Here is a 27,199-nt window from a genome sequence, read left to right as displayed (position 1 = left end):
CTCAGTTGGTTTTGCTCCCAGAATGTAACACTTACATGTCCACTCCCACACATGCACAAAAATAAAGTGGAATGTCTAAAGCAGTAGTACAAATGTAGCTGGAGTCTTGGTATTTAAATTCATCTTTCTAAGTTTTTCTCCCATACAAAAATTACGGTAGTTATTTGAAGAAATTTGGTTCCCAAAGAGCAAAATGCCATAGTTTGTTCTACAGACAAACAGAATCTTCTGCTTTTATCTTGGTTTAGGCAGACCAACAGAGTTATCTGAGTTTGACAGGAAAAAAAGGTGAGAAGATTTTGATCTTTGGGAGCAAGTTAACATTAAAAACGCTGTAACAGGACAGCTGATGCAAAGATTGATTTCCTTCTTCCCCAGTTCGGAGCTTTCCATTGCCAATCCCCCAGTGAGGACAGAAATGCAACAGTGCCATCTCTAGGACAGACTCACTGCCCTTCCTGGTGGGATTTGTTGGAGGGGTTCAGGTGATGAGGATGGGTGGGATTGATGGGTGGGATTGATGGATGGATGGGATTGATGGATGGGATTGATGGATGGATGGGATTGATGGATGGATGGGATTGATGGATGGATGGGATTGATGGATGGATGGGATTCTCCCTTGGGCGTTACAGAAAACTGAGATAATTGCAGCACAAAAAGGCTCACGGGCTTGGGAGATCCCCCCTCGTTCTGAGACCTGACCAAAATGCTCAAAGCTCACCCAGGCTGATCCTCCCAGCCCCCTGGGAGAGCCCTTTGCACTCCCTGGCTGTTTCCAGTCAGGGAGAGCAGAGCTGCAGCTCCTGAGCAAATCCGAGTGCTCCAGGATGCAGCCGTGGATGACAGCGAGAGGAAAGCCCAGGCTTATTTTTCACATTCAAATAATTCTAAACCACCACAAATTTTGTTGGACCGACACAACTGTACATCCTTCCCACTCCAGTTTTGGTTTCATTAGTTTTTCCACACCATCATTTTCTTTGCCCAATTAGAAAAGCAAAATATTTGCACTACAACACTTAAGTATTTGATAAGTTCTGCTAGAATTTTTTCAGTTCCCTTTATTCGAGTGTGTTTTTAATTTTACTTACTCTTGGTAAAATGTTATTTAAAAAATCTTTTTTTTAAAAAAAAGCCACAAAATTCAGAGTTATGTGATGATAAATTTTATTAAATTTGCATGGGTTTTTTAAGAAAAATAACCCATTAAATTGACATTAATTCAGTGAATGGAAATATCTGCATTAGCTTGGTTAGGTTTGAACTTTCAGCTTTCTATGGTGTGCACAATATTTCAGGACTTTGGCACATAAAAAAGTTTTGACATTATTTATCTATGTATGTCCTCAAGTGTACTCTCAAAATGCCCTGCCATGTTCTTTATTTAGGAATGGTGTGGATTTCTGCTCTAGGAACTGCTCAATTCAAAGGTTCATTTCCTTGAAAATGCAAATGCATACAAAAAAGAGAATTTTTTGTACCTAGGAAATGTTTTCTACAGAGCAGGTAGATGATGATCCAAATAACCTCTCATTTAATATTTTTGGGAAGAAACAAACTTTGAGGGAATTCTCTTTGAGGAAGACCATTTCTTACTTGACTCTGTGACCGAAGTTGCTCCTGGCAGCTTTGCAGACAGTGCCCAATGAAATCCTGGAATTCCTCTTTCATTCCCTGCTCTATTCCACATCCAAGACAATGTGTATTCCTTAATGTGCCTCAACTTGTTGTTTTTATTTCCAGAAAGGTCATGAGAGGAAGATTAATGACAGGAGTGTTGTCTCAGAGACCCCACAGAGAGAGTGCAGAGTGAGGTAATAGAGGGAGAATCAAAGGGTGACACCAAAGAATTATTTCATTATTTCAAAGAAATATTTCATTATTTCTTTTAAGCTGCAAAGTGTCTTAGGAAACAATGAACTGTAAATGTTGCATGAGACATCTGCTATAGTCTTAATATATACAAAATGTGCTTCTGGATCACTCCCATTTCCCTTTCAAATCATGCCAAAGCAACATTTGCTGCCTCTGCTCTTTACAGAAAATTCTCTTAATTTTTTTGAGGAGTAAATATTTTTTTTTAATTGAATAAGTTTGTTATATAATACTTGGAAAATTTGAGGGCCAAAAGCTTTCCTATTTGAAAGCAAATACCACCATAATTTATCTGCCTTCATTTTAAACATTTCTGTTTTTAAAAAGAAAATATCTTGGTCGTTTCAGCTCATCAGTCCATCATAATAATTTCTCAGTTAAACAAGGACTGTGGAGTGTTCTTGTAGCCTTTCCTTGGAAACAAGAAGAGAAGGAATTGTTTATGCTTCACCTCAATTTTTCCTACCCTTTTCCTTTAGAAAATCACAGCACATTGTTTTATCTTCAGAAGTTTCCATTTCTCCTCCCTCCTTCTATCAACACTCTCTTCAGTGAAAAGATTTTTTGTTTTCTCCCGAAGACTTCCTCAATCTTCATTTAGTCTTCCATGTTGAGCCTTGGGTCACACTTCCCTCTCTTTTCTTTTTTCTTTATTTTTCCCCCCACACACACAATCCAGAGGGAATAAATTTTTTTCCTGGTCTCCACCAATACCAGGCTGTTGGATCAGAGAGCTGCAGCCCCTCATTAACTCATCCCTTTAAAAACACCATAAATGAAAGGAAAGGCAGGAGAAGTGCAGTCTTTAATTGTGGATCTTCTATCTGCTCTGAAGGAGGCAGGGAGAGATAATTCAGTATAATTTTGTTGTAGGGAGTTCTGGTTTCTGGTGCAGTGGCTGATGGCCACAGCTCTGTGTGACAGAGTTGAACCACCCAGACAAATCCTGTCTTGTGCCTTCAGCCAGACCTTGACACAAGTCCAGGAGTTTATTGTGGATAGGGAGAGCTTGGAGGACTTGAGGCATCAGAAAAGGACAGTGCTGATTTCCTCTGCCTGAAGGATTGCATTAATACCTTCTGCCAGGAACAGATTAAAATGTTGGGAATACAGATGTGCCGTAATGAGCTCAATAAAACAGAATTATTCTATGCTGTGTTAATATATTAGAATCACTCCCACCATTTTAGTGTTACTCAGGCTATGTGCTGACAAGACTCGTCCACAAAATGGATGAGTTAATTGTTCCTCTAATTGTTTTATTTCTGAGCTGGAGTGTCTTCTAGACTTCACCACTCTGCCACGACTTAGCTTCCAGCCTCGTGCTGACCGATGGGTGCCTTTGGAAGCCTCCTGGTTGATCTCTGTCTGTAATCTCACATCCCTGCAAGCTGACAGTTCTGCTTCCACTGTGACACTCTGTCCATTTATTTAAAATGTTTCTGCACAACATCTGTCCCCGTTTTTTCCCTTCATCTTTTACTCCAAACCTAAAGTGCTCGTTTGTCACTCGGTTACGTGCCGTGTTTTCATATGCATCACAATGATTAGTGGTGCATGCAGAGGCAGGAGCAGTCAAGTTGTACCTGAAGGAAACATTTATCCATGTTATTGATAGTAAAATGCTGTTTGGACAGCTCTCCTGATATATTTGTGCTTAATTGCCTTGAGAATTCTGTGTGTGCTGTCAGTGGGCACCGGAGGAGCTGCTCAGGGTGGTGGAGCCACCTGAGATTGCAGGTGGGCAGCAGATTTGATGCCTTGGGAAGGCTGACCTGAAACAGAGACTGGACAGAGCTGGAAATAAAGCAGATATTTATTGAAAGGCCTCTAGGATCCACCTTGGGCAGGACAAGAGCCTGGCTAGGGCTACACCCAAGGTGGACTGAAAATGGTCACAGAATGGACACCCGGACTTGAGATCTTACATTTTATAAGTTCTGGTCCATTTGCATATTGAGGTTTAATTATCCAATTACAGCTTCAGTTTGTGAGGTCCCATCCTTCTTGTTCCTCCCTTCAGCCCACTGCTGTTTGTGCTTTTGTGCCCAAAAGTTGTACTCGTTGTCCTTGGTCTCCATTTGGAAAATGATTTGTTTTGTGTCCCTGCTCTGTGAAGAGCTGAGTGACCCTGACTGTGAGCTCAGAACTGCACCCCTGGGCAGCACAGAATGTGACAAACACAAAAGCTGGAACTTGAGGCACCAGATGAAGTGAGGGGTCCTGAGCTGAGGGGTTCAGGTGTGAGCTCTGAACTCCTGGAGCCCCCGAGCTGCCAGCGCTGCCCTGGTGGGACCCTGTGACACCAGAGCAGAATGAGCTCCCTCGCCCTCCCTGGGACACAGGTTTTACTGGGATTTGGGGCACAGGATGCTGCAGGTCCTTTCTGGCACTGCTGCAATGACTGGAGGAATGAACAATGATTTTTAAATACTTTGGTCATCCACACAATCTTGAACCTCAGGAAAAGCAGTCGGTGACTGTGACAGGTTTGTATAGCATCTGTGGGATGATCCTTCTAAAATCTGTATTTTCACTATCTCCCTCTTCTCCAGGCCTCCCAGGAATTGGTTTGAAGGACAGTGTACCAATTTAAGCACCGAAATAGTGTCATGTGACAGTTAATTAAAAATTAGCTACAAATGCTAAGTAAAACACAGAGGAAACTCGGTGAACTCTGTTCAAATCTCTTATCTCTGTGTGATATTTACAGTATTACATTTGCAAATCTGTGTAGTGCTTATCACCCTGCTGTGTCCACTCAGCCTCTTCTACACAGGAATTTATAGGTTTTTAGAGTATAAAATATTTCTTCGACATCAGGATGTTCTGCTGACATAATGCTGATACTTTCAGATGAAATACTCATATTCTGTCAGTAATTTGAAAGTATAAAAGAAATACATCTAAAGCACTGCAAATAAAGCTGTACCAGTGCATTCTGCTGACATAGATGAATGCAAACCTCAATTTCTTACTCCTTGTCTTGCATGCAGCACATCCTACATTGCATTCCACTGTAATATTTCATGTTGTCAAGTTCTCCTAAGGTCTTGCAGGCCCTTCAAAAAGGAGAGGTAAAATTTCTGTACCTGCATTTATATTTTACGTGTGGAATATGCCTTCAAAACCTCTATGGTTTAATTTTACAATTTCAATACACATAAGAGACATCATCCATGAAGGGTATTACGTGTGTGAAGGACCCATAACTCAAAAGACCCTCAGGTATAAATGAATTATGAAGGACTTTCTCATGAGTGAAAGAAATGTAATCACTCTTCAGGGATGAGATATTTTATTAACTCCACAGATATCCATTTTAGTCTCTTTAAAAAACATCAGAAATAATATCTATTTAAATCCTGGTGTGTGTCCTAAGGGGGAAAGGTGAAAAAATACGTTACAGTCATCAAAATATCTCTTGGTGCCATTATTTAATTTTCACTTTCCTGAGCACCATGATGGAAAGAGTGGATTAATTCTGCATCTCTATTGAACTGCTAAAAGCTGGAATGGGCCACTGAGTAACATGGAAAAGAGGAGCTGTGTTTTAAAAATAGTTTTCTGTATCTTGCACCAGTCATGAAATTGTAAGGGAGGTATTGGGCTACTTTCTGAGATGGATTGGAAATCAGCTATCAGTTGGTCTAGATAAATTTATAAGAACTGATGAATTTACAATTGATTTGGGTTTATCTTGGCTTGATTGTAATTTTGTTTGTTGCAATAATAGGGGGGGCATTCAACTACCAGTGGACCCAAAAAGATCCCTGACCTTACTGCACTGAAGAGTTTAAACAATTTTAAATGTCATTTTACAGACAGGGAATGTAAAGAACATTTGATTGATGGGTGGTGGATTGGTGTCAGAGTCAGAAATAGATCTCAGGTCTCATGTATCTTCATCCAGGACATCACCCACCAGGCTACACTTTTAGACCTTAAAACTGAACTAGATCCTTGCAGATATTAAGAATTTTACATAATGCAGAACATGTTCCAGCTCTGACATTAGTAGAAGTTGACTTTGCTCAGTAGTGGTTGGAACTGATCTTTAACTGAAAAAAAAACCCCAAAAAACAGAGAAACAAATGTTTAAAAAAAAAAAAATGGGCAAACAAATTATTTATGAAGGCCATGAGTTTCATAATCAGAGTCTCAGGAAAGATCTTGAGGAGTTCTGCTGTTCCAGAGTACATCATAAATCCCAAGGTGTTCTGCAGTTTTGGGAGTCAGGCCCTTAAATGTGCATCCACAAGCTGGAGTGTATACCAACACTAAATAATTTAATCTACACTGTGAGGTGACATCTTCCTTACCAGTCCTGTGGAATTAAAATTCACTTAACTCTCTTTTATCCAGCACTTTGTACATCAGCACAGAACAACACAGAGGGAGTGTAAACCTCTCAGGCACCTGACCTCCAGCTGATTTGTAGTTAAAAACACAACAGAGCAATGAAATCTGTGTCAGCTTTCAAAGCATCCATCCTTGCTCACAGCCAGTGCCACTCTGGGCAGTGCTCACACGTGTCCTCCTGCCTGGCAGCAGCTTCTCCTGAATGCTGGGTCACAGAATTCCCAAAAAAGGCATTAAAAATCTCCACATCATCTCTTTATTCCCAGTCTGGCTGTGGCTGTGCAGCAGACATGATTTACAACATTTTGTACAATCTGTGCGGATTAGGAAGAGGAATCTTCATAATTATATAGGCTTGCTGTTATTTAAATATTTACCAACATTAAACACCAAAGGGGCTGTGCAAATGATCCAGGGGATTCATATTGTTCTAAGTTAATATCCGTTGTACAATATTATGCAAATTGTGTAAACTTTATTCGGTTGCCTCTGCTCTGAGCTGCGTATCCCAAGGCAGCTATTCACTAACTTGAAACAGATAAAGTTTTAATAATAAATAGTGATGATGAATAAGTTAGAAAGTTTGTGCAATGCTAATGTAGTTGTTGGCCCCAGGGTGGTTTATTAGATGAACAAGTAACATTTTATAAGTTGCCTGCTCATAAGTGGCTTTTGTTTTCCAGGAAATGTTTGTATGATAAATTATTTTGAACACGAGGTGTTAACAAACAAATTGTATTCACTTTCAATTTGCCACCACCATCCTGAGACGTGATTTAAACACCAAACTTTTACTTTATCAAAATGACAGTAACCCGAGAAATTAAACTTGGCTTTGGGATGAGGGAGAAGTGCAGTATTCCTAAAGCAAGGGATAGAGCTGTAGCTCTTTCGTTAGTATTCAGGGCATTTCCAGGACTTAGGCTCTTACAGATGGTAAAAATTAGATAAAACAGTCCAAGGATACAGGAGTCCCAGTACACCCATGTTATATTTCTGGCCACTTAGTGTGGACCTGTGGCAGATCAGCTGAAGCATTTATATGATTGGGAAAGAAATGCTGCCAAACCAAAAGGGAATGAGGCATGAACAGGTTTATTTAACCAGCACACCGCAGTGAAAAACCAGACAAATCTATTAATGACTCTTTCTGCTCCATGCAGGGCAGCCCTGACCCATACAGGGCTGTCTTCTGGTCTGTTAGAATTTATCTTTGTATAATATAATTAGAAATTAATGAGTCTATTGAATAGTACAATCTCTCTGTATTTTCACAGTACATTTCAGACTTTTATTTATGGGACATTTTGAGCATCTGCAAAAAATCCCTCTGATGATACATCAGCTCTTCATAAACTCAAATCACCATAATTCGGATCTTTACTGGTTTCTTTATTTTTTTTAACGTAAATAACAAAACAATTTGATCTCCTTGCAGGGAAAGAACAGACGGTGCACTGGTGAGGAGGGTCTCTCATTACATTTCCCTGGATTTTGCAGCACTGGGCTGTGGCTGCCTGGTTATTGCTGCCCTGCTGAGAGTCACTCACAGAAACATTTCCATGGCACAGGGCACGGCTGCAAGATTTTGGGGAAAAGCCTGAATTTCTCTCTGTTTGCTGTCTTATGTGACAGCATCAGTCACAAATCCCCTTCTTTTCACCCATCCCATGGCTGGATGGATTCAGAATTGCTGCAGAAGTGTCAGGAACATAAAGCCTCCCAAATAAATCAAAAAACTACAAATGGCTTGGTATAGGGTTTAATGGTTAGGATTTTGCACTGCAGGAGACAAATTTCCCATTTCTGCCTCTTTCAGTTTCTTACCACTAGTTAAGATCAGTCACTGGAGTGCTGGTGGCTTCAAATAATTGGGGGTATTTTTAAGAAATATGTGGCAGAAATCACATTTTGATTTTCAAGAAAATACTTCTAGACTCTTGAATGAGAAGTAACAAAAAATCCCCTCCTTTTGGCTGTACATCAACACACCTGCGCTCAAATTCACTTCAGAATGAAGTATAAAGATAGGCAAAAAATAAGGGAAAAACACAGATTAGAGTTTTAACACTCAGAAACTGTTTCAGCCTCATAGAGTTTGGGCATAGTTTTTATAACAGTGAAAAGGACCAAGGAAAATTTAATGAGCTATCTGCTCTCCATTTCCCCAAATTCATTTGATCATTTGATATTTGTTGTATGGGATCCCACATGCAGCCTGCACTCCAACTATGGGAAAACTCTTTTCTCCCCCTCTTATTCTGCAATGAGCTAAAATCCCTGATATTTAAATTTTTGCATACAGAGAGTGATGTTTGCCTTAGAATTTAGCTCTAAGAGTTCTATGAAAGCAGGAGCAGAAACTGGATTTTGAAATTAAAAAAAACAACAACAACAAAACCTAAGCAATTGAAGAACTTCCTGTGAGTTCTTCTAGAATATCACTTGAGCCCTTGTCAAGTGTTTTTCTTCTGTTTGAATTTTCCACGTTAGTTGTTGCTATGATACATCAAACCCACTGGTAGAACAGGATTCATTTCATGGGCAGGAGATCCTGTGGCAAAGACTTATCAGAGCAGGAAATTAGAGAGATGCTGTTCCTGAAAGCCATTAGCATAAGAATTCACTTAAATATAATTTAAAATAATTTACTTCTAGAAGAAAATAGAAGTATTTTAGATAAAAATTTAGCAAAAACATCCAACTTGTTGTGCTTTTAGTATTAGTTGTGGAAACCAACTTTCACAATATTTTTTGCAGCAGATGAGCATTAATAGTTTCTTTTGAAAAGGTTACATATCCAAATTGTTTTAGCTCAGACCTTCTGGAAGCTGAGTATCTGCTCTGATGAAAATGGAAACTAATTATGCACTTCCCCCTACATTCTTGCAACATTAGTCTTTGTTGGTAGAAAACGTATCAATTTCATTCATCCATCTTCCACATCCTCCCAAACACATTAAAATACTCAATTAAAGTCCTTTATTTCTAGAGTGAAAGGTCCATTAGTTTGCAAATTTCTGCAGAACAGCTGAGCATACTTTTGTTTTGACATTTGAGAAAAAGATGTTCTTCAGGAGATAATGGAGCAGATCCTCAACAGATATATGTCAAAATAATAGTTTGGGATGAGCAGAAGAGAGGGAGAAAAGGGGTGACATGGCTTGGCCGTTAAAGTGGAGAAAACAGCATTTTTAGTGGAATTAAAATGGAATTTAAAAGGTTAAACAAACTGAGTAATGAGTTTGCAGCAGAACTAGCAAAAGATTACTCAAGAGAGGGCCATCCATAACAACCTAAACCTTTAACTCAGAACCCCTGCATTTGACAAAAGCCCTCCCAGATTTTAAGACGTTTGATTTCTGGTTTGTGATCTCAGCCCTCCACAGTGACACTGTGTGTATTGGATTTATCCAGAATTGCTGTTGCAGGAAACACATTTGGTAATATCTAGCAAGGAGTCGACTCATCCCTGAGTCAAACCAGAAATCTCATGGTTTGGGAAGGTTTTAATTTCTCAAGAAATAACATAATTATGTAAAGTAAACATTTGCAGCTTATATGGGCCATGCCATGACCACTGTGCTTATAGACACAAGATGAAAGTAACAAAAAACTGCAGAGTTCTCTTTTGCTGTAAAAGTTAATTAATTCCACTTTCTTCCTGCAGACAACAAAGTTGTTTGGTTTGGGTTTGGTTTTTTTTTTTTAATGTAAAATATTCTATTCTCTCTGTGGTCTCAGTGGCAGGAGGTTATCCAGACAAATTCCCTGAGCTGCACCAGGAGAAAAGGGAGTTCACAATCTTCTTCAGAGGATTTACTCAGTACTCCAGATTTGGGATTAAAATTTGCATTGTTTCCACCAGTGAGGTGCACTCCTGGAACAGCTGATAGAATATCAGTTAATGCTGGATTGGCTGTAGGATCTAAAGGGAATAAATCCCTCACACAATTGTTCCCTTCTTCCAAACCAAAGGAGCACGCACACCCTCAGCACCCTGACAGTGCCCAGGGCTCTGCTCTGACAGCTTGCCTGTAATTTGCATTTATCAGCAAATTACAAGCATCAGCTACAACAGGTTTTGTATTTGGAAATACCACAAGTACACTGGATAAAAGATCCAGGCTGATCTTACCAATGGCACTGCAATAAGGTCTGTGTTGAGGCACTAACCTACAACACAAGCTTTTAAAACTATTTTGTCAGGCACAGATGTTTAACTTCCTGCTCAAATCCTTGTTTTCTGGGCTTTATACATGTAATGTAAAGGAATAGATCAGTGCATGGAGCTGGTTTAAATTTGCCTTACAATCTCAATTATCACAGCTGCTTTTGTAGAGTCCCTGCTGCAGAGGAAGAAATTCTTTAATTTTTGTCTGGGATCTCTCTCAAAATACACTGGCCACTCCAAACATGCCTGCACACTCATGGAGGGAGAAGTTCAAAAGGCAATGTTTTGTAAGAGAACCTGCTGAAGTTGCATTTGGAAAGGTTGAAGAGAAAATAAAAATATATTTGTCAACCTGGTTTCAGGTTAGGTTGATAGGTTTCAGCATATACTGGATTAAATATTGGTCATATATCTTCTATGAGTGTTTCATTACAGCTTCTTATCTGCAAATGATCCTGTTTCTTAGAAAGGGATCCCTTTTATTTCCCATTGGGAGGTACATGTGCATTATTTCTCCTCCAATATCCATTTTGCTCCCGTGGTTTGCATGAAAACACTGATCTGGTACTTGTGGAGTGCTCCTGTGACAGCTCTGGAAAAGCCCAGAAGGGCCTGACAATTGTATTCCAACAGATCACCCATGAGTAGATGAAAATGAAAATTAGTCCATTACAAAGTGATAATGTCATGGTGGGAACGAGATCCTTTTGTGCACAACAAGCTCAGAGGATTTATCTGATGTGGGAGCTGCCAGGCAGGGACAGGCTCTGCAGAAATCTGTGAAAAAAAGCAGAATATTCACCAAGCCCAACTGCTTCCTCCTGGGCTGTGTGTAAATAAATGATCACAGTGTTAGGCTTCAAACAGCCCGGCTTTAGAGAGGGGAAAATAAAGGCTGTGTAATGCTGACACACAAACATTACAAAAGGCTCTTGGCTCAGCTCAGATGCAGCCTTTTTTACTATTAAACCAAAATAACTCACAAAAAAAAATCGTTAGTGGAGCACTGGTCCCTGGTGGCTTCAGTAAGGCTCTTAGGGCTCTCTGAATAATTGATTTTTTTTTGGTTAAGCTACCAAACTGAAGGAAAAATAAATTCTGCTTGAATTGAGCCTAAATGAAACTTTTGTTGTTGTTGTTAACATAGAATACTTGGGAAGAAAAAAAAAAAGTTTTATTTCCACTTATGAATGTTTCTTCAAGACTACCTGAGTCCAGATTTTCAGTGCTTTAGTCTCTGCTCTGTCTCCAGAGATGAGCGTGGGGCAGGACACTGAAAATGGGACTAGAAGGGGATAAGCACCATGTCAAGAGGATGCTGGAATGATGAGAAATGGGAGTGTGGGCAGGAAAATGGGAGCAGGTGACCTGTGAGACTACAGACAGCCTTAGACTGAGCTGCACAGAGGAGCAGCTTAATATTTACTATTTTCTTCTGTACTTTGCTAGTGTTTTTCATCTTTTGAAAAGCATGAATTACCCTCAAAAGAGGTTGCTTCATTTTTGAATTTTGTAGCAGTTTGTTCTCAATATTAACTGACTAATGTTTGCTGCTGTATTGATCCTGAGCTGATCCTGGGCTCTAACACTCAGGCCACTAAAGAATTGTCAATGCCAAAAGTGATGTTTTTTGTGTACTCAGAGCTAATGGCATTTATTATAACCTGAAAATGTCAGTGCAACATCGCTGTGGAAAAGAGGGCTGCAATCAAGTTATTGATTAATTTGCTGTATAATTTTGAAGCCAATTCTGAATAGTTTTGTTCAGTTCATTATTTCAGGTACAAAGTATGACAAGAATATCAATTAGGTCTAGATGTGATTGATTTCTGAAAATTCCTCTATTGAGCACTCAAGGTAGCCCATTACAACGACAAGCTGTTTTCTAGGGCTGTCTAAATAGCAGAAATGATGGCATTAACAGGATATCTGTATTTACTACAATAGCTTCATGATATAACATTTGCTCCCAGACAGTTTCTTTTAACCAGGTGATCAGAAATTCACGGCCTTTGGTGTAGATCATGAAAATGGTAATAACCACAATCACCTCGATTAGAGGACTGCATGTCCTCATGGCCATATTGTCATTTTGATGGTACTGGAACAAAGCAGAGACAGCGAGGTGACCAGAGGGGGGTTAAAGTGGCACTGGTTTGGGGCTCTGATTGATCAGAGACACGTGGCAGCTCCTACCTGCAAGGCTCTTCTGTCCCCAGCAGAGAGAAAACCTCTTTATCCTTCAAAGTGTTGATCTTCTGAAAAAGTGGCTCTGTAGGGAAATCTCTACCTTCTTGTTTGAGGAGTTCTGAAACTCGCTGAAAGGCAAAACATCTCTGTCCTTCCTTTTTAATACCAGGTTTGAGAGAACATTGCGTGGAAAAATGCACATTTCTGAGCCAGCAAACAGAGAAAGGCAGATTATCAAGCTGGCCTGGTTTGTCATAAAATAAGTTGAGAGTCATAAAACTGTGAGCTGAAAATCTTATTCCAGATCTCTTACAAACTGAAGGACTTTTAGGAAGTTACCTATAAAACAATCACATTTTCTTCTCTTCCAAGATCTCACTTTAGCAAAGCTAGAACTAAATTAAACACAGAAAAACAAATAAACTGGAGGGAAAGATGTAGCTGAGAATGGAAATAGGAGCTGGAGATTTAGACCAGAGTCTAAGTTTGTAAGCTGTCCTTCTTTTTTTCCCAACCAGCTCAAAGTAAATGTTACAACATTCACGTGGCTGCACAAGAAAAGCAAATATCAAGAGAGAGTGGAGGGAAGGGAGAGGCAAAGGCAAACCCAGCCTTTGTTTAGGTTCAGACTCCTTGGACACGGGTGGTTTTTCCACACTCACACAGCAACTCGTGTGATAATGCTGGAACTCCCCAAAATGTCCCTACCCCAGCACAGCACAGATTGTTAAAAAGTATTTTCACCAAAATTTTTACCCCACGTGGGATTCTCTTTTAGTTTCCTTGAAAGCCAAATTTTACTCATCACTTTCCAGGCTGTAACATCCACAGCAGGAACTGAGCATCAGCCAGTCCTAATTTCTAAATTTACTTTTCGTTCAGCTGGTAAAAAGTTTTTCATGGTGGCCTTTCCATGTCATAAATATTAAATGTTAATGTGCAAGCTCCATCTGGAAGACTCCTCATTCTCAAATTCTCAGCTCTGTTTCCTCACATAACAACCAATAACAGAGATCATTAAATAAGATTTTTATTTAGAAACAGTGAGAATGAAACCTAGAGTAGGAGCAATATGCAAAAAATTAAGAAGTAATGTTTTATTGACCATTTTTCTTTATTGCTGCTTATCTGTGAAGAAATGAGAAGATAAAATCACTCAAGTAGTCAAACAACTTCCATACTAAGTGTACCGCTGTAAAACAATTTACTTTTTTCGTGTGCTTAAAGTATAATAAGGGAAATATGAATATAAAACATTTCCTACCATCTTCTCTGGAGCTGCTTGCTGTAATATGGAGCTTTCATTTTCTTATGGTGCTGTTTGACACTGATTATTCCCCTCGGAATGTTCCATTATGCTCAGTTTTCTTTGCATGTATGAAAGAGATGTAAAGTTTGTTGTTGTTCACTGTAAATTTTATTCAAATTCAGCAGCATCCATTTATAATCACATTTACAGAATGTCTTTCATTCTGGGTGATCCAAATGTGCTTTTATATCTTTTATAAAGACTTTTACACTAAGAAATGCAGAATGCAGCCACCTTGCCGTGGTTTGTGGGACTCTTTGTTGTCACCAGCAGAGCCACACGTGTGGCTTCAAATGGAAAGTGAGTGTCCAGTGCTGTGTCCTGGGAGGTTTGGGGGTGGATTTGGTGCCTCATCACCTCCAAGAGAATCTTTTTCTGATAAAGAAATTTTTTATGTTTTTCTGATAACAAATCTTCAGTTGTGATGGCTCTGGGGGTGGGACCTCACAGCAAGGTCTGAGCTCCCACAGGTCTCTCCCAAGCAGAGATGATCATACTCTGAGTATCAACTGCAATTCTTCTTTCTTGTTCTGTGAAGGGGTTTGGGAGATATTCATAGTGATGTTGTTTCCTTATTGTTTATAAAAATATTATATCTATAATTCCAGAGGATTTCTCCAAGTTGTCTTTCAAAATATTTGAATATAGAAAATATTGGTTATATACAAGCCTACAAACAGTCCTTTTGAAACAGTGGGGCTAAATGCAGGCTGTGGAGACTGCTGTGGTGTGGGACCCAGTCCTACCATCCACTGCCTTTTTAATTCCTGCATTTCTCACCTAGTATTAGGTACATTTTTTCTAAATATTCTCTGTTCCTCCCTGGCCCAGCTGTTGTGTTTAGGTTACATCCCATTTCCATTAAGCAGGACACGTAGCTGTGGCAAACCACAGTGCACCCATCAAGCTGACGTTCACCTGAAGGGCTGTGAATAGATTTTGTCAAGATCCAAAGTAATTACTTTGTAAAGTTCATTTCCCACCCCGCATCTCTTTTCTGCTGAATAAATATTGCAAGAGGATGAAATATGGACGGGTTGTTTATATCCATCACTGTTAAATATTAGTGCTGGGCTTATGCAACTCTTTGTTGTGTAAAAATCATTTGGATACATTATTGCAAGTTGAATAACAGAGTATTTCAGATTAAGAACCAAAGGAAGACTCTCTTTGTCATCTTGTATTGAATAAAGCAAAGGGAAGGGACAGTCTATTAATTTTAGGGCTAATATGTCTTACCTCTACACGGCTACACCTTGTAAACACTTTTGTTAACAAATATTATTAAATTGCATATCTGATTCAGACACCTATTATGCTTTATTAAATTAAATATATTGAATTACCTGCAAGAGTACATAATAGCACATCATTTCAGTCAAGTAATAGCTATTTTTAAATTACGTTCCATTCCCATTTAAAGACTGCTTGGGAACGTTACTTTCCTCCAAATTTTGGGGTGTGATTTCATTTTTGAAGGCACATGAAGGCATCCAAGAACAGTGCCCAATGAAGTTTTATTTGTGCCATATTATGGAAAAGCAGAGAGAGAGGATTGGGGAAGTTTAATTACAGCAACTTCTTTCCATCTTTTTGAAATTTAAGTCAAGTGGAAAAGGATCTCAAGAGGAGCCACAAATGATCAGAAATTATGTGGTAGAAAAACTTTCTCAAAAAAAAAACCCTTAAGGATCAAATTCATTGTGCTGTTGTTTTGTTTCCTCTACCTACTCTTATGCTGATACATTTAGAGTTGTCTTACTCTTCTCCATGGAGTTTTCAGGTATTTGAAAAACGAAGGTGACATATCTGCTTTTTCTTTTTTCTTTTTTTTTTTTTTTTTGCATGCAGAATTCCAACATGATTTCTTTATTTCAACTGAGACCTAAATGAATGTGCCACAGTAAAGCTGATCCTGCAGTGTTTGTAATGAGTTATCCTTTCTTTCCCTCCCTCCAAGCTCAAAAAAACATAAATGCCACTGGGTGAGGGCCAGGAGGATCTTTTATATCTGAAATTGCTTCTTCAACCATCTCAGAGATTTTCAAAAACCCCAAATCATGGAGGATTTTACACATGTCCTGTCTTCTAACAAAAGGTTCGTCCATAACATTTGTTAACCTGGGCTATGTGACAAATTCAAACTGTTTGAAAGTCTCTCAGGACAGTTCTTTAAATGTGTTTTGCTCTCTTTTTCATTAAAGAACCAGGCCTGTGTTTGAAGATGAATCCTCAGCTGCAAAGTTGCTTTCAGTTTTAAATGGAGAATTGACACTTTTTCTTCAATCAGGTTTTGGCTGCAATCCATCCTTGTCCATCAACCTTTCCAGAACTCTGGTTGCCTCATCTCTTATCCTTTTCTTTTTGAAGACAAGGGTTTTAAATTAAATAAATAATGCATGACATTCAGGAAAAGGTAGAGTAATGTAAATTTTACAGCAAAGAGGGAGAATTTTTTAATTGGGAAGTGAAGAGTGCTGAGGAATGGACTGTTAGAGCACTCTGTGCTTTCAGTCAAAATATCCTCAGGGAAATTTGGAGCCTTGCCATGTGAGATATCCATATCCAGAAATACAATTTTGTTTGCACAAGCATTAATTAGCAATTTTGGCAATGCTTTCAACAAGGCCTAGGATTGACTGGAACACTGGGTTTATCCCCTCCCGTGCAGTGCTCTGTTTGGGGAAAGGAAACACAATAAACACAGTTTTTACTCAGTTGGACAGGAATCCAAAGTTGTAGTCTTCAGTGGACCTTCAGTTCAAGGTGGGTTGGATCTGGTAGGTTGTGGTGGGACTTTCCAAGAAATGAGATATTGGACAACAACAAACTTCCAAGTTTGTGGGAATCCAGCTCAAGCTCTAAGTGCCTTAGCCATTTCCTCCAACCAAAGGTGTGGAAAGAACAGTTATCAAATTGCCAGGAGGATTTTGGGTCTTTATTCAGCAATTTTTTTGTCCTTCATTGTCTTTGTCTCTCGTATGTGTAAGCACTTCTCCAGAGATTAGGAGCAGCACAAAGCTAAAAGTGCCAACTCCATGGAATCCTCTCCGTTATTATTAAACAATTCTGGAGCTCCCTGGATGGTGCAGTTTTGGCTGAACTCTCATTCAGAGAGTTCCTCACCTCAGCTGCCTCACTCACTGTACGTTCATCTATCACTGCTGGGTTTTCTGCTGACATATTCATCTGCCCAGCCTCAAATGCAATGGTTTATCTTTCCTCATTACCAGGATTCTTATGGCAATAACATTCAGAGGAGGCTTTTACTGGGAAATAAAATGGACGCTAAAATGTCACAGGGCTTTATTAGACAATCTAAACTTAATTGAAGATGAGTTGATGCACTCATAAAAGATGATGCAATGTTTCTATTAACTCCAACATACGCTAACTATTCATGGGAGGACAGCAAATAGAGATATCACTAAATGTTACTCTAAAATGGTCAAATTAGGAAGATGGCTATTTTTTTTTAATAGTAACTTCAAATGTGTTACTAACTAGTGAGAGTTTACCTAACATTAGAAGTATTCAGAGGACATGGCTTATATAAAACTGTGGTAGGAATTTGATTATGCCCGTGAAGGCACTTAGTTATTTAGAATTGAAATGGATAAAGAGCTCTGTTTCCCTGAAGAGCTGAAGGTCTTGAACACTTTCCCTGCTTTCACTGAGGTTCATGTGAAATATATTTAAATAATTATTTCTACAGTAACTGATACTTGCTGGTAGAAGACATTGCAGAAAGCACCATTTAATTATTCGTGCCATTACTGTCCCTATCTTTAGAAATTCCAGTGATAGGCCCTAACAATTAAATGATCTGTGTTAATTACAGTCCAAACCTCATTCCATCCTGCTCTCACGCTGACGAGTCCTGTGCCCTCCCACTCTGCTGTGCAGTTTAAAGGTGCCAGGCTCACTGAGGGGCTGCTCCCAGTTAATCACACACAGGGGCTGTGCTGCCACCTCCAGCAAAGCACAAAACTGGATTTTGTCTTTGTGTCTCTCAGCTAAGATATCGACTGAATAATGAGAACAAAGCCAGCTCCCAAGGCTGCAATCACAAGATGGTTAAGTAATTTCAGGGTTTTTCCTTCATTGGCAAAAATCAAGATGATTTCTGAAGACGTTTGAAGTCCATAAAGACTTGGCTAAATTACAGTTGTTCTGCAGAGAGTGTGACATGCAGGGGAGGACTGGAAGGGATCCAGGGAGCTTGTTTTCACACCAGAGATCCTTTCTGGGAGATGAAATCATACTGGAAGGGCAGCGTGCCCTGGAGGATCAGACACCCTGGTGTGAGTTCATCTCTGACTCTCTGATTAGTTTGACGTTGCATAACATTTACACAGCCACCTCTTCAGGAGTCCTGATTAATGCCCTCCAATTACATAATTGATGTATTCAGCGGGGCTGAATGTCCCCAGTCTGAACAGATTGTGACCATGACACACTCCCAGTTCTCTCTTTGCTTACCCAAGTAGCCAAAGGACACCTTTAAAAGGTTTAATAGAGAACACCAGTAATGTCACTATGGAAACAAAATGTTTTAGAAATTGCTGCCTTAACAAAGCACCTTCTTCCCTCACACAGCCACGATTTGGCTGGAAATCCCCTGTAGTGTCAGTGAAAAGTGCAGGATTCAGGACTGCCATAACCTTACAGAGCAGGGCAAGCTCCAGAAACAGGACATCAGTGAAAAAGAGTCCTAAAGAATGTTGTGTGTAGCTGAATTACCAGGTTGTTTAAAGTAATAATGATAATATTTTTTAAAAATTGAGTTACTAATGGTGGGGGAGTGGGAGTTGATACAAAACAACCAGTTGAAAAAAATTACAAGCGAATGGATGGTGCAGGAAAAATATCTTGAAAACTTGTGCTGGGAAAGGGGACTGCACTCCCTCAGGCAGATGGGCAGCACGGAGGACAAAGCCTCTGGCAGTGGCTGCCTGGAAGATTTATGCCCCTAGCTCCACAGGTATCATTCTCCTGCTGCCAGGGGCCAAGAATCCAATATCCACTTCCAAAGCATGTTTGTGTTGCCCCATGTTTGTTCTAGTAATGCTATTTATCATCTTATTTATCATGTCATCCTTCTCAAGAAATACTATACTTGGAAAGTTGGTGTAGCTCTTGAAAAGCACTTTCTGGGCTGTATATATTTTAATTTCTACAAGTAAAACCCCTCAGTGCTCTGTGTTGCTGTGGGAAAAAATTAGAATTTTGTAGCCACTCTTTAAAAGTATTACCTTTGAGTTTATAAAACAGTGCCCTCTGTGTAATGTATGATAAAATATTATGTGATCTGGCATATAAAGCTTGGAGATTCTGGTTTAATTCACATGTCAGGCCAGGTGAGGCTGCTCCTGCTGCTTCTGACTTTGAGCAAAGGTCCTGGGAAGGAGCTCGGCTGCACTGGGATGAGCCAGGCCGGGTCTGCTCTGCTCTGTGCCCGTGGGAGAGGCTGGGGAGTTGTGCTTGATGAGACTCTGGTTCATAATCCCCCCTCAGGTCAATCCATGCCAGTCCAAAGCACTCAGGCAGGCTGTGCCAGCTGGGAACCAAACCAGGAGCTGGAGCTGCTCTCCCTCAGCTCCCTCAGCACTGCAGACAAACTCCAAAGCGCCTGGAAAAAAAAAACCCAGCGACAGCAAACTCATTCAGACAGGGAAGTCACTTGAGACTGATCCATATGAATAACAAGCAATTTTCCTTCTGGTGCAGCTGCATCTCTCCCTAGCACTTGTTTCTTTTCTCGTGTGCTCCTGGGGCATGGAACTCTGCGTTGTCACCTCTCAGAGCACATCAGGTTAAGCTGCTGCCCCAAATTCTCCAGCAAGTACCTGCAAACAGTTTGCTTGAAACAGGGAGTTCAGCTGTTCAGAAAAAAAAACAGTGACACATATACAACTTGGTGACAAGTGATTAAAATCAGTGAAGCAAAGGAAAGGAAAAAAAAAAATCAAGCTGTTATTAATTTAAAGTGACTTCAAAAAGCAGTTGCTAAGTCTCTAGTGATTTTTTTGATACCTGTCCAGGCTACAGGTGGTTGGCAAGTGCTTAATAAAGCACCTGCTCATCAACTCAATTCCTCATGATTTTAACTAAAAAATAAATTACTGCAATAATTTAAAAATAGCGACTTGTTTTGTTAAAATGTTGTCCTGGTTTCAGCTGGGATGGAGTCACTTTTCCTCCAAGTAACTGTGATTTTGATTTGGGGTGAGAACAGTGTTGATAACACCCTGATGGTTGAGTTATTATTATTATTATCCCTTTCTTTTCCATCCCATTAAACTGTCTCCATCTCAACCCATGAATTTTACCTTTTTTCCCTAATTCCCCATCCCATGAGGCAGGGGGGAGCTGTGTGGTGCTCAGCTGTCTGTGGGTTAAACCACGACAAGTGTCCTGCCAGATGTTGCTGCAGAGACCATAACAGGCAAATGTTCATCGTTTTCAGCTGGATTGTTTCATTAATTGATTCATCATTACAGACCTGGGGTGCTGTGAGAAAGCAAAAAGAATAATGGATCTTGATGTTCCTCTGTGAGACAGGTGCAGGGCTGTCTCTGCCTGATATGCAAAACAGTGCCAGCAGGATGAACACCTAGAAAAGTGTCTCATTAATAAAAAATGTATAATTAGAGTTGGTCCATTTATTTCAGGGGAAAAAAACGTTGCTCCTTAACAAAACCAGATATTGCACAAACATTTTTTGTCAGATGTTGAAATTAGCAAAATAAAGCCTAGGAAACCCCCCAGTTACTTCCGATATCTGCCTACTTTCCACTGTGAAAATGCATAAATCAATAATGGAATCAACAATAGTCATATCATCTGTAAAACTAATACAAAGTTTCAAATGAAACAAAGTCATGGCTGTTTAAAAGATAATTACAGAGGAAAGATATTCCAGAAGTTTTTCTCAGTATTAGTGCCAGACTGCCTCTAAAATAAACCTTCTCTGATCCTGTGTTATATCCAAAGAATAGAACACCCTGGCAGCCTCTGCTTGCTGGAGAAATAAGAGTTGACTTAAAAGAATAAGAGTTCCTCAGGAGAAAGAGAAGTGGAACAAATGATGACACAATCATTCAGTGCATTCTCCCTTTCTCCTGGGCAGAACCATCTGCTTGCTGACCTGTCCTTTAGGATTGTTTGTATTTATGCTGCAGGAGTCAGCAAAGCCTTCCTAGGGGCAGGGTCACATCCTCAATCCAAATTTAAATGTCATTCATCAATGGAAAGGGCATTTCACTGAAATGGAAATAGGAAATGGTGGAGAAGGAGGTAAAAACAAGAGGGAAATGGAGGTTAGGAAACACCAACTATCGCAGCTTTAATATTGTGCCAGGGTGGGAAATTGGTGTCTACATGAGTATTTAAGAAGCCACCAAGTAGAGATAAATTAAGATGCCAGAGCTGAAGGCAGTAGTGAGAGTCCTGATAATTGCTTTTATCGTCCTCCTTCTCAGCCCTGCCTGAGCCAAACCCACATTCAGCAGAGCAGCAGGAGACACAACCTGGTGTGGATAAATAGACTTGAAATGAGCACACCTGCACCTGGCCAGCATTTTCCACAACTGCTTGTAAATGCTGCTGTGTCATTGTGTGTCTTTGCCAAGTGTGGTCCTTTTGTTTAATACTGCTGTGCTCTAAAGACATTGTTATGTCATTAAATTGGCATTTCTTTGTCTCACTGCTGGAACATGATTACACTCTTCCTTGTGAATTGGGTGTTTTCTAGCCAGAGGTAAAATGGAGCCTCCTGTCCCAGTTGTGCAGGCAAGAACAATGATCAAATACTCAAATATTCAAATACAAGTGGATTTGAAGGTTTGGGGGAAGTGAACATTGGAGAGAAGATGAGTTAGAACTTTGAGGTCCTGGTGGTTTGTCAGGTAGCTCCACCACCAGAGCACCTTGTGCCTCCATCACCTCTCCTGGAAAATGGAGCCTCTGGCTTGTCTTTTATTGAAGCTTTAGAGATCTGTGCAATTTTTATTTGGTGTTGCTCTTCTTCTCTTCATCTCTGTTATCTTTGGTTGTATTTTAGAGCAGAAACATTAGACCTGTGCCACTCAAACATCCACAACTTGTAAAGGGCCCTTCACTCGCTGTTGATAATAAAAAGGGAAGCAGTGGATATTTTGATTCTGTTCTGTCTTGATAAGGTGGCTGTGATGGGTGAGTTAATACAAAATAAGTAGAGCAGATGTAGTAATAAATTACTGCCTTGACAGATTTGACATCTCTCCACCCATGTACTGAAGATGAGTTGAGAGATGTGTGTACAATTAACGTTGCTTAAATGGGTGGTGTCTGAATTAGCATTTTGTGCTGTAGGCGCTGGAAGCTTCTCTATTTTGTAGCAATACTTAGCAATTAAATTGCACTTTACCTCATCAAAGTGCTCAGAACATGAGAGATTATGTTCCATTAAAAGCAAGGATAGGTTTTCCTCACATGGGAGACAGAGAAAATGCCTGATGTGACCACGATCATGGAAGTGTGAGTGGCAGAGTTTTCAGAAAGACACTGCAGTTCAATATTTTATCATAAGATATTTTTGATAATGAATATTACTAAGAACTTCAGTGTACTGGAGGAAGAGCTGCTTATTCTGTCAAGTCCAAGGACTAGTTCCTGCAAACATTCAGGTTTATACCTGGCTTAACTTTAAGCAGAGGACTACTTCCACTTGATTCCCACAAATATGAACATGGATCAGGGGCAGAAAGAAGTGTGGGTTTTCTTTTCCCTTGCTATGTGCACTAAATGTGACAGATGCAACTACCCTAAAAGAGTCTGTTCATAATTTTTCACCTCATCTTGATTTTCTTTGGTATGCTTTGTTGTTATTGTTTGAGTTTGTCTGGTTAGAGGTTTTTCTTTGCAAAATGTGTATTTCTTAATCATTTCTTCCAGTGGTCTCACCCAGTTTCTTGACTGTGAGAACAGAACTCTGAGAGTTCTGTCAGGTTTGTCAGCAGCCATGCCCTGGGGAGGAGAAACCACATTTTGGTAAATTCAAGTAGCAAATCTGAATGCAAACTGATAGACCAGGGCAGAGATAAGGAGAGAAAGCAGAAAAAGTGAGAGTGTAAAACGGGTTTCAGATCCTTTCCCTCCCCTTGGATTTTCTTTGTTTTTTTAACTGAGCAGGACTGAGTGGTGTGAGGGGAGGCTGTGCCTGTGCCAGCAGAGGGGACGTGGCAGGACAGGCCAAGGGCAGACACAGCAGCACCAAGCACAGGCACAGAGTCAGCTGAGGGCACAGAGAGGTTCCCCTTTTGCTATTTCATAGGGTAGATGCTCCTTGTTAATATATCAGATTTAATTTTTTTAATAACTGCCATTTTAATGATTTCTATTTCTTTTGAAATACTTCATATTGGCAAGCATAATCTCAAAAAATATCGTGTGACATTAACTCTGAGCGAATGAATCAGTGGACAGATCTTGAGTGATTCTAAATATTTGCTAAAAATCAGCAACTCTGAGTGCACAGCAGCACTCAGGAGCTCAGCTCTTCATTCTGTTGGAGATCAGCTGCCTTTAAGCCAGACCTATTTCTGACACAGTTTTAATAGCAATAGTTACTCTAATAGAAGAATGTGATGCATTCTTTTTTTCTTTACCATTGTTTTCAGTTTTTTCTTCAAAGAAACCTTCATTTTAGATTTACAAGAGAGAAAGTGAAGTCCTTTGATCTCTACAATGTATGTACTATTTATACCAGAGATGGGGAAACTGCTTTTGTCTAATTATTTTTGACATCTTGCAAATATTCACAAAATTCTTCATGGGGATTAAAAAGATCCACAGAGTTCAATCTCTTTGTGACAAAGAAATGTTGTTCTCAAAAGACAAAACAATTGTTTGTTTGTTTTCTCTTAGAGAGATCCTAGACATTCATCTTCCAACATGGCACTTTTTATCTGAGATAGCGCAGGAACACATCCCATTTTTAGAATATCACTAAGTTTCCATAAATAGAGCTGTACCTTAAAAGATCCAAATAAAATAGAGATAAAAATGGAGTGCATTTGAAAAGCATCAATTCCCCCTTTTCAGCACGTTAGACTCCAGCTTTGTAGAAACTTCTCTCTGCAGAAGCTCCCATTTTAGAGTGTAATTTCTATTAAGTTATTTATTAGAACAAAGTTTGTGAGGTGGTCACTGCTGGACTTCCCTCCATTGTCTTACAGAGCATCTATTAATTTACATATCTTTATCATTTATTATGCAAAATAAGTGCCATGTGAGTAATTACACTTCAACTACAAAAGAAGAAGGCTACCAACTCTCACAAAGATTGAGACTAACCATTTTGTTTCTGCGGGGTTTTATAGTGTCAAATAAATCTAATTAATATGAGTCAAGTGAATGAGAATTGATCAGTTTTCACCAGAAAATTCTGGACCTCACAGTTTCAGAATCTGGTCCCATATTTCAAGGATATGGTCACAAAAAGGAGAAGCTGAAGTTCATTTTTAAAAGCTCATTTTTACTTCCTGACAGAATACACAATATTTGGGATAAACAATAATTATGAAGTCCACTGAAATCCCACAAGAATTAGCAGGAGGGAAGGAATCAAATGAGTGATCCCAGTCAGGGAACACCACCAATGCCAGGCAGTGGAATCTGTCTTGGCTGAGAAAAATTCAACCATTTTGGAGATTTCTGACCACTTTCCCTAATGAAAATGGAAAATTTCTGAGTTTGGCTATGCTTTTTGCTAAGCTTTCTGGGAGTTTTTGTCCACTTCTGCAAGTGTGCACAATCAGATCAGAATAAAATAATAGCACAAAGTCTCCCATTATTGCCCAATTTTTTCCTTTTTCAACAAGCACACAAAAAGCACGGAAAAACGGAGTCATAAATGGCTTTGTACTACAGAGTAGACATTTTGCCACCTTTTCAAAATGTATTTTGAACATGGAACGGAGAGAAGCCCTATAAAATTGAGATACGTAATGTCTTCAGTAGCACAGACAGACATTATTTCCTCAGTAAATCTTCGGGGTCTCTTGGAGGAGTTGTATTTCTCACACACGACACGAGTCAGACGCCGCCAGCGCTGTGGAGAATTCCAGGCAATCCATTAAGGATGTCACCCCCCGTTCCTCACGCCGTGTCCTTCCCAAGGTGAACTCCAGTGTCATCAGCAAGTGGTTTGTGAAGGTGTCTGGCAGTGCTGGCAGGTAAATAATTTTTTTAAAGCTGAGTTAACAGTCCATGTAATCATGAGCATCAATCTGGCTTGTGGAGAGGCAGCTGCTCCGCTCAGGGTGCTCTGGTAAGGGGCTCAGGGTGGGCAAGGCAAATGGGAGCAGGGGGCTGACAAAGGGGCACAGGAGCAGGAAGGAGGGGTTATAAACCCCCAAAGTGTGAGAGACAGAGGAGCTGTGCTGGCCCTGTGCAAAAGGAATGGAAGTTATCCCAGGTTTGTAGGTGGCTGTTAAGATAACTCTTCTCAAATTGCCGGAAGAGCTGTAAAACTCCTTTAAGAGAGAAAAAAACAGCAAAATATCTGAGATGCTGAAGCTGTGTACAAGAATTCTGTGTATCTGCCAATGCCTTTCAGCCTTTTGAGGATATCTGCATCAGCTGCTTCACGTGGGCCTGGAGAGGTGTTAGTGCTAATGGTTGTGGGCCAAGCAGAGCCTGGTCCTGCAGAACAATCTCAGTTCTTTTCTGATTGAAAGGGTCCCTTTAGGCCCTGACAACCTTTGTGAGTGTCAGCCACCAAAGAATGAATCCTCCTGGATGTTTCACAGGGCCTGGCACAAACCACGTGGCAAAGACTGGTATTTCTGTTCCAGGGAGATGCTGTGTCACATCTTCCTAACAAAGAGCAGCTTGAAAAATCCACCGTTCCTGCTACAAGAGGTTCCTCGAGCACCAGGCTGAGGGCTCAGTGTTATGTTCTGTGATCAGATAAGTCCTAGTGGCAGCCATGGCTATGGATAGGTTCATTAGGTCTTCCAGTGTGTTTTTACAGTAAACGGTATTTTTAAAATGTACAGTTTTCTATCTCCTACTGAAGCCTGATACATTGCACTAGGGAGAAGTCATTTAATTAAGTTCCTTTCTCTCCTCTGTGCTACCTTTGAGTAGCAGAGTCCTCCTGTGCTTGGGCCAAAGAGACCATGAGCTTCTCATGTCCTGTTGGGGGACAGGAACATCCCCCACACCTCGTCCTAGCACTGCATGAAGATTTGAAACCCCTCACACTGCTCAGAACATCCATCCCTCTGCTCCTCAGACGACTTTTTGCTGCTTTGCCTTCAGCAGAGCCTCCATCTCCTCCTGCAGCCTGCCAGAGCTGCAGCTTGTGTGGCTGCTCCGAGTGAGTGATGGTGCTGTCACCCTGAGGACACATTGCTCACTCAGGTATTTGCATCTTGAGCTGGACTGACAAGAAGATGAAAAGGAGGCTTGGTTGTGTGGTCAGCTTTTGTTTTATAAATTAAAAGAGGTTTTGTTTTCCTGCATAGCATCCCTGTTTCAGGGTGTCTCTGTTTCATCCAGAAGCTGGAAAAATTTATAGCTCCCAGATCCAACACTTTCTTTAAAATACTGCGTAATAATGACAATCAGGACACTGATGAAGAGTAATTAAAAGTCTCTTATTGACCATTTGTGCTTAAAACTATTTCAGTAGTAGGGTAAACCAAACATATGGAAAACAGAAGACAAATTAATTTTGCCACTTTGACTGCAAGTCCTGTAGGTCAAATATTTTACAACTTCAGAAGGAAGTAAAACTTTTCACAGATGCTTCTGCTTTCTGCTTGGAAGACAGGTACCTAAAACCAGTCCAGATTCATGTTTGGAGAAGTCCAGCATCAATAGTTTAGAGATCATCGAGGCCATTTGGAAAGGCTTTGGTTTAGTTTTAGTAAACTGTGAAGAAAGTCAGTCCTTCCCTGTCCTGCAGGACTCCAAGGGTCTGCCAGTGCTGTGAGTACACAGGGAAACGTGATCCAGACCAAAAAAAAAGAGAAAAGGTTGGTGTAAATTAAATAACAAAACTTATCCCTTTCTGCAATGTTCTATCAGCAACTTGCACACTTTTGCAGATGCTCCCCCCCAGCCTCCCTGGCACAGACCACACAAACACAGGGAGCAGCAGACGGCACCAGCAGGTGTCTGCATCAAATCCTGCTCCTGGAGAGATTCCCAAAAGCAATTGCACTGCCATACCTTTGATCTTTTCCCCAGCCAAAAGCATGTTGTGCGTTTGTTTTGTCTTTTTTTTTTTTTTT

The sequence above is a fragment of the Prinia subflava genome, chromosome 8 (assembly GCF_021018805.1).
Source record: "Prinia subflava isolate CZ2003 ecotype Zambia chromosome 8, Cam_Psub_1.2, whole genome shotgun sequence".
Classification (NCBI taxonomy): Eukaryota; Metazoa; Chordata; class Aves; order Passeriformes; family Cisticolidae; genus Prinia; species Prinia subflava.
Note: the sequence above shows the minus strand (reverse complement) of the source record.